Source organism: Delphinus delphis, chromosome 17 (genome assembly GCF_949987515.2).
Source record: "Delphinus delphis chromosome 17, mDelDel1.2, whole genome shotgun sequence".
In the NCBI taxonomy this organism is placed as follows: domain Eukaryota; kingdom Metazoa; phylum Chordata; class Mammalia; order Artiodactyla; family Delphinidae; genus Delphinus; species Delphinus delphis.
Genome location: NC_082699.1, coordinates 33,724,276 through 33,745,153, shown reverse-complemented (window position 1 = coordinate 33,745,153; position 20,878 = coordinate 33,724,276). Strand labels below are relative to the sequence as shown.

The 20,878-nt window shown below is 40.5% G+C and overlaps 1 pseudogene; it reads left to right on the top strand.

The window, feature by feature from the left end:
• Positions 1 to 2,115: 2,115 nt before the first annotated feature.
• Positions 2,116 to 7,499, top strand: LOC132413108 (UDP-N-acetylglucosamine--peptide N-acetylglucosaminyltransferase 110 kDa subunit pseudogene; annotated as a pseudogene).
• The last annotated feature ends 13,379 nt before the right edge of the window (positions 7,500 to 20,878 follow it).

Sequence of the window (20,878 nt, the reverse complement as noted above, 5' to 3'; positions counted from 1 at the left end):
CACCCATCCTGCATCTGTTTTTCTTTGAATTACTCTCCTTGCAGTTTCTGCTTCATACAGGGCCTTACAGGTTAGTGACAACCTGGCCATCACAACGCTGGAAAGGAGAGGCCTACTTTTCAGAGGTGTTGCTGTTTTCTGTACCTGAAGGTTTTCAAGAGATATCAATCTTCCTCACCACCGCCCTTGGCCCTCTTAATGGACTAAGCAGTTCCTCATGAAATTTCTGTAGGATATCTGTACCAACTTCTCAATATTGTTCCATCCTGAGTCTATAAATTCCTGGCCACAAGGTAATGTTAGATTTCTTGCTCCAGCCCCTATTTACATAAGGCCTATACTAAGGAACGGAACCCACAGACATCAGTCCGCTCTTCTTTCTCTGGATTTAATTTCTCTGTTACTTTCTGAAACATGCAGGTGTTCCTTTCTTTCTTTTAATCTCAGCTATGTGCTTTTAACTTTTTCAAAATTGACCCAGAATTTACATGTGTCTCCAGTAAGAGTACATTAAATTGAGCTTAGTCTGCTATTCTACTGGCATACTTGAGATCCAGATAATTTGCTACTTAACTGGATTCAATGACCTGTATATTTCAGGCATCTAAAACTCACCATGTTCCAAATATCCCTCCTTATAGTTAGTAATTTTCTTGGGAATCTGGATGAGATTAAATGGAATGAAGTTTGTGAGTGGCCCAGGAATGCCTGCAAGTTTGTTTGTCAGAGTGGCCAGGGAAAGTTAAGCAAGGAAGAAAAGCAAATGAAAAACAGAATCACATTATTATGGCTGAGTTTACTCCCAGGATTCCATGCAGAGCTCTCTGTAGAGCTGCGATGGGTTATAACTTATGCCAGAGCTCTACGTGGGGCTGACACCGTCTCATGCCAAGCTCTCAGTTCTGGGCTCACGTCATCTCTGGTCCACTCTGTGGAGTGGAAACTTTGGAGGAATGGCCAATGTGTTCCACGGCGTAGGAAGAGGGAAATTGTGAATGTGACTTTCTAAATTGTGGAGGAACTAACCATTGTAAATGTGCCGTGAACTATGTTGTTTAATTTGACCAGTCAGATCAATGACTTTCCCCTTGAATGAAATGCTGCTACGTATATGAGCAGAAAAACAAAACTGGTATAAGGAATAGATAGCTAGTGGGAAGCAGCCGCATAGCACAGGGAGATGCGCTCGGTGCTTTGTGACCACCTAGAGGGGTGGGATAGGGAGGGTGGGAGGGAGGGAGATGCAAGAGGGAGGAGATATGGGGACATATGTATAACTGATTTACTTTGTTATAAAGCAGAAACTAACACACCATTGTAAAGCAATTATACCCCAATAAAGATGTTAAAAAAAAAAAACTGGTATAAGGAGATGGAGAGACTGGGAGTCTTATTTTCCCACCAATTAACTTTGCCTCTGACCATGGCCTTCCCTTTGAGTCTCCTAGACCTTGGGGATGATCGCAGCCCCTTGGGTTGGGTGACGGCAACCCCATCTTCACTAGAACCTCTATAGTTAACTTTGATTTTTCCCACTCCGTCTATCCATCCCATGTATGCAGTCAGACATTTGATCTTGGACTTTTCCTGACAAAATATGCTTGAATATAACCATTTCTTTTCACTCCCACTGCTACTGCTATTGTCACTGCCTTAACTAGGGCTTTATCTTTAAGTTCTTTATATAAATATATAAATATCTATATATAAATATAATATACAAATAAATAAAATATAATATTAATTCTGATGATTTTAAAGTCTTTTCTTGATAAAGACTTTTCCTGATAAAGATACACAATATCTTATATAAATATTTTTGTATTATCTGCTCTTTTCTTAGAATTTTAGCCATATGATTCTATCTCTTGGTTTGTCTAGAACTTTTTGATTGAATGCTGGCTATTTTATTTGGCTTTTTTTGTTTTTCTCAGTGGAAACGTTGTTTTGCTTCAAAATATTTTATTCTACCTGGAAGTAGCAAATCTTCAAATTACAATTTTTTAAATGCTTTCAAATATCAATACTATAGGTGTCACAAAATCTAGAAAAATGACATTTAAAAATGAACTACTGCCAGATGTGTCTCTATAAAGCTTTTCCCCCACTCTTTTAGCTATATATTCTTTAACTGCCTCCTCATATGACAGTTTATGTATTTTCGAAATAAAATTTTAAGAAATAAACTTTGTAGTTTTTAGACATAGATTTCTTGTACCATGGTTGATTAGAATTTGCTTCTAGTTATTAATAGTTTAGAAAAGTTTATTTCAGCTTCACAATTTATTATTGATAATGTCACATTAATTTTCATTGTTAACTTTGAGAAAACCTCTATGGATTACTTCCTCATAAGTATTTACTATTATAAATGCATTACTGATTTCAGTACTGCTATAGGTTTGTGCATTACAGGGATTCTGATAAAATACTCATTCACACCATTCCATTACACACATTGTTGATGGAGTACATTCATTCATTCATTCATTCATTCATTCATTTATTTATTTTTGGCTGTGTTGGGTCTTCGTTGCTGTGTGCAGGCTTTCTCTACTTGCAGGGACTGGGGGCTACTCTTTGTTGCGGTGCACAGGCTTCTCATTGCGGTGGCTTCTCTTGTTGCAGAGCACGGGCGCTAGGCACGGAGGCTTCAGTAGTTGTGGCTTGCAGGCTCAATAGTCGTGGCTCACGGGCTCTAGAGCGCAGGTTCCGTAGTTGTGGCACACCGGCTTAGTTGCTCCGTGGGATCGAACCCTTGTCCCCTGCATTGGCAGGTGGCTTCTTAACCACTGCGCCATCAGGGAAGCCCCTGGAGTATATTCTTGACAGAAGAAAATTTCCGTTTTGACTAAGCATTGATGAGAACTGAATCTTTGACTTTTCTTTCACATGCCTGATGATTGAAATAATTTTCCACAGAATAGCTTCTGGTTTTGTACTTTTCAGTTCTTTTTTTCTTCTTCAAACGCACATGCTTTGAGAGCTGTGAAGTGCAAGACATGGCTATATTGTAAGGTGGTTTTTGTCCTTATGCTTCTGTGTCTTGTGCTAGGTTAAGTCAGTAGAGTAGTCAGTATGAGTACTGGAAGTTATTCCTGTAATGGGATAGTATATAGTCAATTACATATGGCGGTGTCTGAAAATCACATAATAGCCTCACTTAAAACATCTCCCTAGGGCTTCCCTGGTGGCGCAGTGGTTGAGAGTCCACCTGCCGACGCAGGGGACACGGGTTCGTGTCCCGGTCCGGGAAGATCCCACGTGCCGCGGAGCGGCTAGGCCCGTGAGCCATGGCCGCTGAGCCTGTGCGTCCAGAGCCTGTGCTCCACAACGGGAGAGGCCACAACAGTGAGAGGCCCGCGTACCACAGAAAAAAGAAAATCTCCTTAGCCAGATTTCAAAAAAGCCTGTGGCCATTCCAATATGATCCAACATAACGGAATATGATAGAAGGAAAATTGGCAAAGAAAGAGACGCTGGTCTTACCTGATGGAAGTTAAAATATCTCACTTTTGACAATTTTGCAAAAACTTATAATTCCATGAACTAATTTCTAGGGTTCTTCATAGGACCTAAAGAGGAACCCATAGAGTTGTGGAACAACAATAGAAGCTGCTGTGATGAGAAGTCCAGGCACCGCAACAAAGAGTAGCCCCCGCTCGCCGCAACTAGAGAAAGTCTGCACGCAGCATTGAAGACCCAACGCAGCCAAAATAAAAATAAATAAATAAAGATAAATAAATTTATTTTTAAAAATGTAATACTCAGGTTTGAGGCATGAGAAGTATGATGAGGAGAAATTAGCTAATCCTTTCAGAACTTTTAAAATATCAAACTCAGTCTCTAAGATTTTAGCATTATATACAACATCGGTTACTTATTAGTGGTTTGGGAAGGCCAATTTAAAATTTTCTGATCTTACTGTATTGAAATTCACGGCCCTAATGTTTTCCACATTGACTATATGAATGATGAAGTAAAGTCAATCATGTATTTCCTTTCCAACTGGGCAGAAATCAAAATTTTGAAAAGTGTTTGGACTACTGACTTTTGATTTCTTCTAAGGCAAGTGTATAGGTAATTTTTATTCCCTGATTAGGAGAAAAATGGTGGAAGAGGGCAGGGTTAAGAATTAAGATTTCAAGAGCGTGAGAGTTAGACGACCAACCAGAGTTCCTAAGGTTCGGTGCCTGTAACTGTCGCCGCCGCTTAAGCCTGTCAAAGCAGTGGTACGGCTGCTGCCCTCGTACTTGCTACCTCTAGAAATATTCTTGCCAGTAGTGGCGGCAGCGGGACTCAATTACCCCCTTTTCTCACTCTCTCCAGAAGCTCCAGATGGCGTCTTCTGTGGGCAACGTGGCCGACAGCACAGAACCAACGAAACGTATGCTTTCCTTCCAAGGGTTAGCTGAGTTGGCACATCGAGAGTATCAGGCAGGAGATTTTGAGGCAGCTGAGAGACACTGCATGCAGCTGTGGAGACAAGAGCCAGACAATACTGGAGTACTTTTATTACTTTCATCTCTACACTTCCAGTGTCGAAGGCTGGACAGATCTGCCCACTTTAGTACTCTGGCAATTAAACAGAACCCTCTTCTGGCAGAAGCCTATTCGAATTTGGGGAATGTGTACAAGGAAAGAGGGCAGTTGCAGGAAGCGATTGAGCATTACCGGCATGCATTGCATCTCAAACCAGATTTCATCGATGGTTATATTAACCTGGCAGCCGCTTTGGTAGCAGCAGGCGACATGGAAGGGGCAGTACAAGCTTACGTCTCTGCTCTTCAGTGCAATCCTGATTTGTACTGTGTTCGCAGTGACCTGGGGAACCTGCTCAAAGCCCTGGGTCGCTTGGAAGGAGCCAAGGCATGTTATTTGAAAGCAATGGAGACGCAACCGAACTTTGCAGTAGCTTGGAGTAATCTTGGCTGTGTTTTCAATGCACAAGGGGAGATTTGGCTTGCAATTCATCACTTTGAAAAGGCTGTCACCCTTGACCCCAATTTTCTGGATGCTTATATCAATTTAGGAAATGTCTTGAAAGAGGCACGGATTTTTGACAGAGCTGTGGCAGCTTACCTTTGTGCCCTAAGCTTGAGCCCAAATCATGCAGTGGTACATGCCAACCTGGCTTGTGTATACTATGAGCAAGGCCTGATAGATCTGGCAATAGACACCTGCAGGCGAGCTATTGAATTGCAACCACATTTCCCTGATGCTTACTGCAACCTAGCCAACGCTCTGGAAGAGAAGGGCAGTGTTGCCGAAGCAGAAGAGTGTTATAATACAGCTCTGCGGCTGTGTCCCACCCATGCAGACTCTCTGAATAACCTAGCCAATATCAAAGGAGACCAGGGAAACATTGAAGAGGCAGTTCGCTTGTATTGTAAAGCATTAGAAGTCTTCCCAGAGTTTGCTGTTGCCCATTCAAATTTAGCAAGTGTATTGCAGCAGCAGGGAAAACTGCAGGAAGCTCTGATGCATTATAAGGAGGCTGTTCGAATCAGTCCTACCTTTGCTGATGCCTACTGTAACATGGGAAACACTCTAAAGGAGATGCAGGATGTTCAGGGAGCCTTGCAGTGTTATACTCGTGCCATTCAGATTAACCCTGCACTTGCGGATGCCCACAGCAATCTGGCTTCCATCCACAAGTATTCAGGGAATATTCCAGAAGCAATTGCTTCTTATCGCACTGCTCTGAAGCTTGAACCTGATTTTCCTGACGCTTATTGTGATTTGGCTCATTGCCTGCAGATTGTCTGTGATTGGACAGACTATGATGAGCGAATGAAGAAGTTGGTCAGCATTGTGGCTGACCAGCTGGAGAAGAATAGCTTGCCTTCTGTGCAGCCTCATCATAGTATGCTCTATCCTCTTTCTCATGGCTTCAGGAAGGCTATTGCTGAGAGCCATGGGAACCTCTGCTTGGATGAGATCAGTGTCCTTCATAAACCACCGTACGAACATCCAAAAGACTTGAAGCTCAGTGATGGTCGACTGCGTGTAGGATACGTGAGTTCTGACTTTGGGAATCATCCTACTTCTCATCTTATGCAGTCTATTCCAGGCATGCACAATCCAGATAAATTTGAGGTATTCTGTTATGCCCTGAGCCCAGATGATGGCACAAACTTCCGAGCGAAGGTGATGGCAGAAGCCCATCATTTCATTGATCTTTCTCAGATTCCATGCAATGGGAAAGCAGCTGATCGCATCCATCAAGATGGTATACACATCCTTGTAAATATGAATGGTTATACCAGGGGTGCTCGAAATGAACTCTTTGCTCTCAGGCCAGCTCCTATTCAGGCAATGTGGCTGGGCTACCCTGGGACCAGTGGCGTGCTTTTCATGGATTATATCATCACTGATCAGGAAACTTCACCTGCTGAAGTTGCTGAGCAGTATTCTGAGAAACTGGCTTATATGCCCCATACTTTCTTTATTGGTGATCATGCTAATATGTTCCCTCACCTGAAGAAGAAGGCAGTCATCGATTTTAAGTCCAATGGGCACATTTATGACAATCGGATTGTGCTGAATGGCATCGACCTCAAAGCATTTCTTGATAGTCTCCCAGATGTGCAGATTGTCAAGATGAAGTGTCCTGATGGAGGAGACAACGCAGACAGCAGTAATACGGCTCTTAATATGCCTGTCATTCCTATGAATACTATTGCAGAGGCAGTTATTGAAATGATTAACAGAGGACAAATTCAGATAACAGTTAATGGATTCAGTCTTAGCAATGGACTGGCAACTACCCAGATCAACATTAAGGCTGCCACTGGAGAGGAGGTTCCCCGTACCATTATTGTAACCACACGTTCTCAGTACGGGTTACCGGAAGATGCCATTGTGTACTGTAACTTCAATCAGTTATATAAAATTGACCCATCTACTTTGCAGATGTGGGCAAATATTCTGAAGCGTGTTCCCAATAGCGTACTGTGGCTGTTGCGTTTTCCAGCAGTAGGAGAACCTAATATTCAACAGTATGCACAAAATATGGGCCTCCCCCAGAAGCGTATCATTTTTTCACCTGTTGCTCCTAAAGAGGAACATGTTCGGAGAGGCCAGCTGGCTGATGTCTGCTTGGACACTCTACTCTGTAATGGACACACCACAGGGATGGATGTCCTTTGGTCAGGGACACCCGTGGTGACTATGCCAGGAGAGACTCTTGCTTCCCGAGTTGCAGCTTCCCAGCTCACTTGTTTAGGCTGTCTTGAGCTTATTGCTCAAAATAGACAAGAATATGAAGACATAGCTGTGAAACTGGGAACTGATCTAGAATACCTGAAGAAAATTCGTGGCAAAGTCTGGAAGCAGAGAACATCTAGCCCTCTGTTCAACACCAAACAATACACAATGGACCTAGAGCGGCTCTATCTACAGATGTGGGAGCATTACGCAGCTGGCAACAAACCTGATCACATGATTAAGCCTGTTGAAGTCACTGAGTCGGCCTAAATAATGACTGTGTGCACAGGAGAATTACCCTGTACCTGAGCCTCAACCTTCTGGGGGAAAGGGAACTACTTTTTCCTTATCTGTACAATACCATGCTGCAGATGGGTGACAGTCAATGATAAGAAATAGCACAGCCAGACTTGCTTCCTGCATGATCATGATCACGATAGGGAGAGACACAAGAGATGGGAAACTGCTGTTCCACAAGGAGTCTCCATAGAATTTTGCAGCAGCCAGGTGTCTGGAAGATCTGGAAGGTAAGTCTGGAAGGTCTGACCTCCCTTGGTCTTCCATGGGATGGATGGTTAGTGTGGAAGGGAGATAGAGATTGCCCAGCCGTTTTGTGATTATCATGGATTGATTGAGTCTTCTGAATTAATATTTTTCTTTATATTTTGGGTATTGGAGCTTTTAAAAATGTTTGGTTTCGGGTATTTGTATTCATGTGAAGTGTGTATGATTCTCTTGAGATAAGCTTTTAAGCTAAAATATTCCTTGTTTTAGTTTCTGAACTCTACAGATAAATGGGGACTTTGCTGGTGTAGTCTTTTTATAGGTTTTATAAACCACTTGAGCCTATATCAGTCATTTTAGTGTCTGACATAATGTTTGGAACTATCAGTGCTTTGTTGGTTTATAGATGATGGCTTCAATTCTTTTCCTGGTCCGTTTCCTTCTTCCCTTCCCCCCACTTTAAAAATTCTCCTGTAACTTGGCTAACAAAAAACCAAGTCTGATTCAAAACCTCCCAGAGTGTTTCTCTTAACCGCATCATCTGGTGCCAAATGAAGATTCTTAGGAGCGATTATTAATTCTGAAGGGCACAGTTGTGGTACTGTCACTGATAATAATAATGGATTTTTGGCCTAGAGTTTTGACCTATTTCACCAGTGTTTTACCGTTGGCTGCCCCTCTATGCTGCTTCCAAAAGTGATAGTGTGTGTTAAGATTTTTACTTTCATTTCTAATGTTTGTTTGTTTTTTTTAGTGAGTCCTGTTCTTCCTTTTTCTTTCAGCAGAAATGAAATCCCAGGTAAGTATAAGTATTCAAATATTTGATCAGTAAGTCACAGTTATCTCCAGTACATTAAATAGCTTTCATCAAAAAACATGTTATAGGTGAAAAGCTCTGAAGGACCAGCTATGTATATGATAATTATGTTTCAGACCTTCTAGGGTATTATATATAATAACTTGTCTTCTGGACGTGGTCTTGAAGTCTTTATGGATTCAGTCTCAGTAGTAGCGAACTGCACTGCTACTTGGTTTGGAGTACAAATTAGACTTTAGCCCTCCTGGAGGTTGAGTTTTTGGTATTGAAAACCATAGGAATGAAATTATTGTATTTCAACAAAGGATCGAGGGCTTGAGGCTTAAACAAGGCAACATACGTGTGGGAAGCAGTCAGCCTTGAGGGCAGGTAAGGACATGCCAGGCATGCGGCCGCTGCTCGAAGGGACTGTCCCTACTTGTTCCCCTCCTTTCTCCTTTCCATGGGAGATAAATCACCAGGGCCCAGAGGTCAGAAAGAATGTAAAATGAGACAAGCAAAGCTGTCTCCCCCCTGCACATGCAGGTTATTTTTGATGCTTCTGGGTTTATGGGTTTCCTCCCAGGGAAGTTAACCTTGAGCCGAGACAGTCTGTAGATAATGTAAACCACCATCTGGCAACCTTCCGATTTCTAGTCTAGATAATCTGCAACTGTAGCATAATAAAATTTGCCTTGCAACCATCAGTTGTCTTGGTCCTTCTGACCCCATCTGTCGGTGCTACTTCAGTTCCTTACCCCTTCCCTTCTGACCCTGGGCGGTGAGATCCTCTTTCTCCGGCTGGTCCGCGGCAAGTGGCACTCGAACAGGGACCTGAAGCGTGAAGGCAATTAAAAGAAAAAGAAAGTGCAGGTAAGAGAACCCTTATGCAAAATATGTGTGGCCACCAGTAAAAGTGGAACTAATAGAGGCATAAGGCAATAGTCAGAAGTAAAATAAGATGGGGCAAAAGGGCTCAAAGATGTATGAATTATTTGCTCAGGTTTTACTTTCGATGCTTAAAGCTCGGGGTAATAAAGTTTCTACCTCACAGTTGACTGAATTTTTACAGCATATCCATGGTGTATCTCCCTGGTTTCCTGATGGCGGCTCTGTTGACATAGAAATCTGGCAAAAAGTTGGAGAAGATTAAAAAATTATTACAAGTCTCGAGGGCCTACTCATACTCCTGTTGTTACATATAGTTTGTGGAACCTGATAAAAAATATGTTTAGATTCTTCTCATGATAGTGTTGCTTTGAATGTAAAGTCAGAAAAACATAAGCCTCTGACAGAAGGAGAGACTGTATTATCAGCTACTGTGTCGCCACTTCCTAAACCGAAAGAGCTAATTAATTTAAATATTTTAGATGAAGAGGAACATTTTGACTTAACAGATGAGGCTTGTAAACATAAAAGAGAGAAATATCCTGAGGATGATTTTCTAATGGCTGTGATAGATAAGTCAGTGAAAAAGCTGCAGGTTAATAAGGACTGTCTTCCTCAAAAATCCACATCTGTAAAAATGCTCAGTCCCTTGCAGCGCGCTGTACAAGGAGCAATAAAACGAGGAGAAGATCCTATTTTCTGTTGTCCCGTCATAGAAAGACCTGATCCTAATAATCCTCAACAAGCTACTAGGGGGCATCAGGCTCTCCCTTTGAAAGTTTTGAAAGATTGAAAATCTGCCTGTGCTCAATATGGGCCCACTGCTCCTTTTACTACTGCTATGGTTGACAGGAGAAGCTCTTCCCCCCGCTGATTGGAAGTCTATTGCACGAGCTTGTTTAAATGGTGGAGATTATTTAATATGGAAGTTTGATTTTTATGAACGGGCTGCTGAACAAGCAGAAAAGAATGCTGCCCATAATATTCCAGTTGATTATCATATGCTGATTGGGGAAGGACAATATCTTTCTTTACAAGATCAATTAACTTATCCCTTTGTTGCTTATCCTCAAATAAATCATTTGGCATTACAAGCCTGGAGGAAATGACCTTCTACACACAAAACTGAGGATCTTTCAACAATTAGACGGGGACCTGATGAACCATATGCTGATTTTGTAGATAGGTTGTCACAGGCGGTGGGGAGACTCATTGTGGACGGACTCACTGGTATGATTGTAGTTAAGCAACTTGCTTTTGAAAATGCTAATAATGCGTGTCAGGCTGCGATTCGACCTTGGAGAAAACGGGGAACATTGGAGGATTATATTCACCTTTGTGCAGACATTGGGCCTACTTATATACAGGGTGCTGCTGTGGCTGCAGCATTAACTAAAGTGGGGTTTAAAAACAATCAAAAGAAAACAAAGACTTGTTTTAAATGCGGAAAGGCAGGTCATTTTGCTAGAGAATGTAGATCTTTTAATTCTAACCCTAGTCCTTCCTTCCCTACTCAGAAACCTCCAGATGGTCAGAAAATCCCTGGTTTATGCCCTAAATGGAATAGGGGAAAACATTGGGCACAGATTGTTGCTCAGTGGCCCACAAGGATGGGCCACCACTGTCGGGAAACTCCTCCCGGGGCCTTCCCCGGCCCCAACAAATAATAAGGGTAATGTCTGTGTATCCTCCTCAAATTATCAATCAGACATTAACCAAAAACAAAAACATACAATATGCTCGCTCTCCAGAGCAACACCAGGAAGCGCAGGACTGGAGCTCAGTACCTCCGCCCGATATGTATTAACTCCTGAAATGGGTCCTCAGGCCCTCTCTGCAGGCATCTGTGGACCTTTACCCAAGGGTTTGATGGGACTATTATTGGGAAGAAGTAGTGTCACCATGAAAGGTTTAACTGTTATGCCAGGAGTCATGGTTTCTGACTACGAAGGAGAAATAAAAGTCATGGCACAAACTATTAAAAATATAATAACTATTTCTCCTGGTGATAAAATTGGACAATTGCTACTTTTGCCCTTTGTACCTCATGGACAAAGTTTACAACATCAAAAGAGAGAAACAAAGGCTTTTGGATCGTCTAATGCTGCCTACTGGATTCAGAAGATAGGGAAAGAACGTCCAGAAATGAAATGAACCATTAATGGAAAGGTTTTTTCAGGTTTGTTAGACACTGGAGCTGATGTCTCTGTTATGACGCAGATACACTGGCCTAAACGTTAGCCCATTAGTCCTACTATTACAGAACTTCACGGAATAGGACAAAGTTCTTCTCCTATGCAAAGTAGTCAGTTTTTTTTATGGCAAGATAGTGAGGGCCATTCAGGATATTTCCAGCCTTATGTTTTGCCTGGGCTGCCTTTAAACCTCTGGGGCCGAGATATATTAAAAGAAATGGGAGTATTACTTTATAGTCCAAACTCTCAAGTCTCTAATATAATGTTGGATCAAGGATTTCTTCCCACAAAAGCGCTGGGAACAAATCAACAAGGAACTGTCTATCCTATTGATGTGAAAATAAAATATGATAGACAAGGTTTGGGTTTTTCTTAGGGGCCTTGGATTCTCCTCCACTCACTGCTGATCCAATTATTTGGCTGACTGATGACCCTGTATGGGTGGACCAATGGCCCCTCACAAAGGAGAAATGAGAAGCTGCAGAACAATTAGTACTGGAACAATTAGGGCATTTAGAAATTTCCAGTAGTCCTTGGAATACTCCTATTTTTATTATCAAGAAAAAATCTGGAAAATATAGGTTATTACAGGATCTAAGAGCTGTTAATAAAACTATGCTAATAATGGGAGCTCTTCAACCAGGCCTACCCTCTCCAACAGCCATACCACACAATTATCATCTTTTAGTTATAGATTTAAAAGATTGTTTTTTCACTATTCCTTTGTTTCCTGAAGATAGAAAACATTTTGCTTTTAGCTTGCCTGCCTTAATTTTTAAGGAACCCATGAGGAGATTTCAATGGAAAGTATTGCCTCAGGGCATGGCAAATAGTCCTACATTATGCCAAAAATATGTGGCTCAGGCCTTGACTCCTGTGAGAAAAAGGTTTCCATCGTTATATCTCATACATTATATGGATGATATACTTTTAGCCACTGATAATATTTCTTTATTAGAGACTGCTTTTCAATTTTTACAACAGTCCTTACAATCATTTGGCTTGGTCATTGCCTCAAAAATAATTCAAAGACAATCTCCATTTTTATATTTGGGAAAATATATTGATAACACTACTATTAGGCCTCAAAAACTGCAAATTTGAGTTGATAATTTAAAAACATTAAATGCTTTTCAAAAATTACTTGGCGATATTAATTGGCTAAGGCCTTCCTTAAAACTTACTACTGCTCAATTACAGCCTTTGTTTGATATTCTTAAAGGTGACTCAGATCCTTCTTCTTCACGCTCTATGACTCCAGAAGGATTTCAAGCTTTACAAATAGTCAATAGATCTATCAGTTCTACACAATTAACTAGAATTCATACTCACCTTCCAATTTTCTTAATAATTTGTCCAACTCCTCATGTGCCTACTGCCGTCTTATGGCAAACTGTTGGAATTATTGAATAGATTCATATGAAAACTACACCCTCTAAAGTTATTAACCCTTATAATGAACTTATTAGTAATTTAATAATGCAAGGTAGAACTAGATGCTTACAACCTATAAGTATAGAACCTTCTCAAATTATTATCCCTTATTCAGTTAGTCCACAAAATTGGCTTTTTCAACATAGTAATGAATGGGGTCTTGCTCTTGCAGGATTTTCAGGTACCTTGGAATGCCATTACCCTGCTGATAAATTGATCCAATTCAGCAAACTTAACTCATATCTTTCCTTCTATAATTAGGCAACAGCCTGTTCCTCATGTACCTTTGGTTTTTACGGATGGTTCTTCTTCAGGAGTGGCTACTGTAATCATTGACGACGGAACAAACCTCATTAAAGAAACTTCCTTGACTTCGGCTCAACGTGTTGAACTGTATGCTGTCATTATGTCTTTTAAACATTTGCCTTCTATATCTTTTAATTTGTTTTCTGATAGTAAATATCTTATTAGCTTGTGATTTCTTCTAGAGACTGCGAGCATAGGACATACTAATGACCCTGAATTACCATCCTCTTTTCGTTTGCTTCAACAGCTTATTCGTTCCCATGATGGTCCTGTTGCAGGTCTGTATATCCGTGCTCATTCTAACTTGCCTGGTCCATTGACTAAACTTAATGCGACTGCAGATGTTTTAACTCGATCTAAACGTGATCTTTATCCTGTACATTTTCCTCCCAAGAATAGAGTTGAAGTTACTCCTCCTCCTCAATCTCTTTTCCCTAAAGCAGGACATGTCCCAATTTACCGTACTCCTCCTTTCCGTTCGTCATGCTGTCAAGAATGGCTAATATACTGCATTCATTATCTCCATACTCTTGATACTCATGGTCCATGTCCTGGACACCCTCATATTATGGTAAGTTATGATCAAACTGCTTCACAAGCAGCACAGCAGTTGCACGCTTTACACCGTCAGTCAGCGGCTACATTACACACACAATTTTCCCTTACTGGTGAAGCCGCCCCACAAATTGTTAAGCAATGCCCACAATGCTTACCTCACCTTCCTGTTCCACATTATGTTGTTAATCCTCGTGGATTATTACCTAGACATTTATGGCAAATGGATGTTACTCATATCCCGTCTTTTGGGAAATTACAGTTTGTTCATGTCACTATCGACACGTATTCTGGTTTCCTCTGTGCTACAGCACAGACCGGAGAAGCTACTAAACATGTTATCACTCATTTATTACACTGTTTTGCTTTCATGAACCTTCCCAAAATTATTAAAACAGATAATGGGCCCGCTGCTTTTGCAACATTTTGTAATTCATTACAAAATTACCCATATTACAGGCATTCCATATACCCCTCAAGGACAAGGTATTATAGAACGTGCAAATAGATCTTTAAAGCTAACTATTGAAAAAATAAACGGGGGAATTGTATAGAACAACGCCACATAACCTTATAAATCATGCTCTGTTTATTTTAAATGTTCTCACTGTTGACAAATTTGGCTGCTCTGCAGGGGGAAGGTTGGTGGCTGAGCCAAGATTGGCCTCTCAATCTCCGGAGGTCCTCTGGAAAGATCCGTTAACCAGCACTTGGCGTGGTCCTGATCCTGTGTTGATTTGGGGACGTGGTCACGTGTGTATCTTTCCCAGATCAGCGCCTGGACCTCGCTGGCTTCCTGAGTGCTTAGTCAAGCAAATAGATGGCTTGCCACAGCTCACCTAGTTCAGAAGATGAAGAAGCTCTGCACCTCTCCCGAAAATTTGACAGTGTTGATTGAGAAAAAGAAGAAGAAGAGGAGACCACTTGCCAGGACGACTCAAAGGAGTGATGTTCCAACTTGGGGACAAATTAAACAACTGGTTTCACGAGCTCAAGAGTCAGTGAAACAACAGAATAATCCTGTTACACCTGTAACTTTATTTTTGGCTATGTTGGCAACCATTTCATGTGTTCCCTCTGTTAATGCAGCAACTTACTGGGCCTATGTACCTGATCCTCCACTATTACAACCCATATCTTGGTCTGAAGCAGAGTTTCCTGTATTTTACAATGATAAGTGTTTATGGGCCTCTTATTGGGAATATAAAACAAATCAATATGTCTGTAAATTATACTAACTGGTTTAGTACCCATCCTGTCTGTCTTAGCCCATTGAATCTGGAAACTGGATGTGTAAAGGCTATTAGTTATGAGCATACAGATGTTTATGAGGGAACGGATCAATCAATTAGTTTGTCAGGCTCTCCAGGCATCCTTCGTTTTACAGGAACCAACATTACTCTTACATGCCCGGCTACCAGCCGACGAGAGGATCTTAAGGATACCATCATTTGGTATAAAATGGGCAAGCTATTTATATTAGAGGTCAAATCTCATATGCCTCACCACTTAGGGATTCCGCTATTACTATAGCCAAGGTTACAGGTGAAGATTCAGGAAATTATTTCTGTATGAAGCGTTTACTTGGAGGACAAGGGATACTTATAGCTGGACATAAGGTTACTATGCTTAACAGAAAATCAAAAAATCAATTTCCTCCTTTTATGACCGTTAACTTTCCTGGATCCAATTTTGAACGTTGCAATGCATCTTGGAATAATAACCAAATATGGTGTACTGTAGATTATACCAAGCTGTCAATTCTTATCTCTTCTTTTCCCATCATAGATAGGTTTATCACATTTCAAAAGAACTGGGATATATGGAAACTAGCTCTAACTTATTCCAATACACCTGTTATAACTTGTGTCGCTCCTCCATATACACGTTTGTGTGGTTCTATTAACATTGGTAATTCTTCCAAAGGAGGATATAATATTAGCTGTGTTAATTGTATTTTTAGCAGTTGTATGTTCCCTTCTGCAGGAACGCAATCTGTGCTTATACTAAAGCAACCCATGTATGTTATGGTGCCTGTACATCTGAGAGAACCTTGGTATGAAGATACTGGAGTACAGGTATGGGTGGAACTCTCTAAAGCCTTGCAGAGAAGGAGACGCTTTCTTGGGTGGCTAATAGTAAGTTTACTTGCCTCGGCTGCTCTGTCTGCTACTGTGGCTACTGCCGGTCTTGCTCTTTCACAGAGTATTCATCATGCTCACTTTGCTAATCAGTTATCTCAACATACCAGTCTTGCTTTATCTTTACAAAGTCACATAGATGTACAGATTAATAACAAGTTAGATGAATTTAAAAACGCAATTTTGGGGATTGGAGATCAGATGGCAGCATTAAAATTGAGGATGCGTTTAGCTTGTCATGCAAAGTATACATGGATGTGTGTTACTCCTTAAAAGTACAGTGACTATTTGGGAATGGGAAAAAGTAAAAATGCATCTGCTGAGTGTTTGGTCAGATAATAATATTAGTCTTGATCTTAAGAAATTAAATGCTGAAATTCAGGGTATACAAAATACACATCTTGATGATGTTTCGCCAGCAGATGTAATTCAAACTTTACTGGATCATTTAAAGTGGTTAAACCCTCAGTCTTGGATTACTGGAAGGTTGTCAGGATTTATTACCCTGGCCATAATTTGCCTATTATTGATAATAATCTTCTCATGTCTGTTTCGTATCCTCATGCAACAGTACACTACTCTCGGCACTAAACTTCATGGAATTATTTTGCAGCAAAAGTTAAAAAATAAAAAAGGGGGGACCTGTGGGAAGCAGTCAGCCTTGAGAGCAGGTAAGGACATGCTAGGCATGCCACCACTGCTCGAAGGGACTGTCCCTACTTGTTCCCCTCCTTGTTCCATTCCATGGGAGATAAATCACCAGGGCCCAGAGATCAGAAAGAATGTAAAATGAGACAAGCAAAGCTGTCTTCCCCCTGCACATGCAGGTTATTTTTGATGCTTCTGGGTTTATGGGTTTTCTCCCAGGGAAGTTAACCTTGAGCCGAGACAGTCTGTAGATAATGTAAACCACCATCTGGCAACCTTCCTTTTTCTAGTCTAGATAATCTGCAACTGTAGAGCAATAAAATTTGCCTTGCAACCATCAGTTGTCTTGGTCCTTCTGACCCCATTCGTCGGTGCCACTTCAGTTCCTTACCCCTTCCCTTCTGACCCTGGGCGGTGAAATCCTCTTTCTCCGGCTGGTCCGCGGCACACATGAATATATGTTTTTGTCTTGCTGTACTGCACCTGTGCTGTCTAGTAACAGATATTTTGTCTGCTAGTAGTGTTCTAGATTATGTCTTTCCAAAGCACTGAGGCAGTGCACCTATTCTGTAGTTGCAGCTGATGCCTGAATGTAGCCTAGCTGACAAATTATTGATTAATAAGAACTTGAATTTCTGAAAGATTTGTACTGTTAACCAGAATCTGAGCAAGGAGTCTCAAATGTAATTCTTAGCCAGAATTACATGTTAATGAACCATTTAACAGTGTGAATCAAGGAACATCAGTGTAAGGATTTCTTTTAATTTATTTTTTACCTGCTTGAGATATCAGTTAAAGTTTGCCAGCTTGGTTGCAGATGAACGGACGTTTGAAGTTCACCAAACTACTTAATGTGGGATAGGATAATAGACTTCCAGCGCCCTCAAGGCTGTGACCTTGCAGCCATTTTACATAGCACATCCTCCTCCTATAGGGATGAACCTTTCCCTGGCCCGAAAAGTAGCAGCTCTGTTGAAGCTTTGCTTATTGTAACAGGCTTTTGTTTCCAGGTTACATGTCTGTGGAAGACTTAATTCTGAATAGAGATATAGATATTACTGGAAACTAATTGTTTTTTCTATTATACTCTGATTTATCAAAAAAGTAAAACATTTAAACTGTGCTACAGAAATTCAGAAGTTGTCTTGCAATCTTTAAACAATAAATGAATGAGTTGCCCTTAAAAAAAAAAAAAAAAGGATTAAGCAGTTAAGCTGTTGGTCCCACATCAGACAAATTATCCTTATACCTCCTGTCAATATTGTTAACAGAGACTGTTATTTTATTAATCCTTATGATCCCGTGATTCTTTCTTTCATGTTTCAGGGCACAGCAGGTGAGAGAGTGGATTTGTTAAGCTGGGTGGGTTTATCCTTCTTTTATGCGTTCATTCAATTTTATGTTCATTTACTTATTGCACACACATGGCAATAGAAGCTGCTAAAGCAATCATTGCTATTCTGCAAAACAACAAGGCACAGAAGCAGATGTCTTATTTCTGAGATTTCTCCCCCCAGGATTATTATGATTAAAGATCCTTTCCCCCCACTCCCTGGAGAGGACAAGGGGCTGCTCGCTGGAGGGTTTTAATGACTTTGGGAAAGGCTCAAATATCCCCCCATTATGGTAATCCACCCCAGGGGCAAACCACACAAGAATATTATGAATTTATTTTATTTTTCTATCCTTGCAAAGGTAATACTCAGCTCATTAGAATATGAAAACTATACTGTCAAATTTCAGAATTACATGGATGAAGAAAATCACCAAAGTGGCATCATATCACGTGTGTTATAGTTGTATTTACTATATTGACTATATTAACTATGTTGTGTTAACAATATATTGTATAACTATATATTGAAAAGGCAAAATGCTGTAACTTATTTCAGAGAAAATAATTATGTTGGCAAACCCCAAATTGTACACTGTAGACAGGTCCTAGGAAAAGAAGATTTAATTCATAGTGGACAAGAGGTTAGCTTCTGTTTTCAGCCATGTGCTATTTCAAGAATTAAACGTCATGAATAATACAGGATATAAGAGGAATAGTCTAAAGACGGAAAAGCACATTTTGATTAGGAAAGAGAATTTAAGGCTTAAGTCTTTTTTTTTTTTTAAGGAAAACTGCCTTATTACTATGAGATAAGAAAATTGTTTCCTTCTTTTCTTCCTTGCTTTCTTCTTTTTCTTTTTTTTAACCTTTTTAATTTTGGATATTTGACCTCTAAGCTGAGATGACTGAAAATGCCTCCTCTGGGCATCAACCTTTTTGAAAGACTTTTTCCCCCTCCCTAAGGGCTATTTGTCTCTTGGAGGCATTGCCTACATTACTCACCAAGAGGCAAGCATTTGTCCTTGCACTAAATGCTGACATCTCCTGATAAGAGGGAAGCTGCAAAGTAGAAGAATTGAAGGTCAATATGTTGATAGTGGTCTCAAGAGCATTGATGTACATTTGTGTATTGGGGAAGGGGAGAGAAGCTTGAGAGTGGGCCAGTGGGGAGGGGTAAATATTTTGTGATGCTGTCTACCTATGGGCTTATAAAGTTTACAGCTGCATTAGGAGGACAAGCATTACCATTAGCATGAAAAGTAGGGCAGACCTCAGTTGCAAAAGCTTCTAGCCATACACATAGGGCAATACGTAAATGATACACCTTATTGCATTCACCCATTCACCCTCCCCTGTTCATGCTAATTGGAAATTTCAGTCCATTTCAGAGAAGTAACACAACTATCGATCATTTTCCCTGGCACGAATCTTCCTAGAGCTCACGCACTAGCCCATGTGTCTTAGATTTAATATCTGATCACTAGCTGGATTGAAGCCAAGAGGTGGTTCCCAAAGTTGCTGCACATTAGAATCACCTGGGGAACTCTGAGCCCTCCCTGTGCCCAGGCTCCTCCCTAGACCTACTGAATCAAAATCTCTGGGGCTGGGACCCAGACACCAATGTTTTTCTTAAAAGCTCTTTAGGTAATTCAAATGAGCAGCAAAGCTTGAGAAGCAGCCCAATAACGGGAACAAACTTATTTCACACAGATAAAGTGGGGCAATTCATATGTTAAAAGAACATGAATATATGTCCATGCCTCTCTCACGCTTTGTCACAGTTTACCCTTCCCCCTCCCCATATCCTCAAGTCCGTTCTCTAGTAAGTCTGTGTCTTTATTCCTGTTTTGCCCCTAGGTTCTTCATGACATTTTTTTCCCTTAAATTCCATATATATGTGTTAGCATACGGTATTTGTCTCTCTCTTTCTGACTTCTACACTGTTGGTGGGGATGTAAATTGGTGCAACCACTATGGAAAACACTATGGCAGTTCCTCAAAAAGCTAAAAGTAGAGCTACCATATGATCCAGCAATCTTACTCCTGGGCATATATCTGGACAAAACTATAATTCGAAAACATACATGCACCCCTATGTTCACAGCAGCACTATTTATAATAGCCAAGACATGAAAACAACCTAAATGTCCACTCACAGATGAATGGATAAAGAAGATGTGATATATATAAAATGGAATACTACTCAGCTATAAAAAAGAATGAAATAATGCCATTTGCAGCAACATGGCTGGACCTAGAGACTATTATACTAAATGAAGTAAGTGAGAAGGAGAAAGACAAATACCATATGATATCACTTATATGTGGAATCTAGAATATGATACAAATGAACTTATCCATGAAACAGAAACAGACTCACAGACATAGCACACAAACTTGTGGTTCCCGAGGGGAAGGGGGAGGTGGGGGAGTGATGGATTGGGAGTTTGGGATTAGCAGAGGTAACCTATTATATATATGATGGATAAACAACAAGGTCCTACTGTATAGTACAGGGAACTATAGTCAATGTCCTGTAATTAACCATAATGGAAAAGAATATGAAAAATTATATATACGCATAACTGAATCACTTTGTTGTACAGCATAAACTAACACAACATTGTATATCAACTATACTTCAGTAAAATAAATTTTTAAAAAAAGAAAAAAACATGAATATATATATATATACATATATATATATTTCTTTTTTTCCTCTTTATTCTGTTTGTGTTTCAAATAGGCTTTTTTTTTTCCTTCTGCAAAAAGCGTTATTGTTTCCATTTGGTCCAAGGCTTGGGAGAGGGCTCCAGGGCGGTTACAGAGCTGCCTAGTAGCTGCAGAGCAGGGCTTCAGGCAGAAG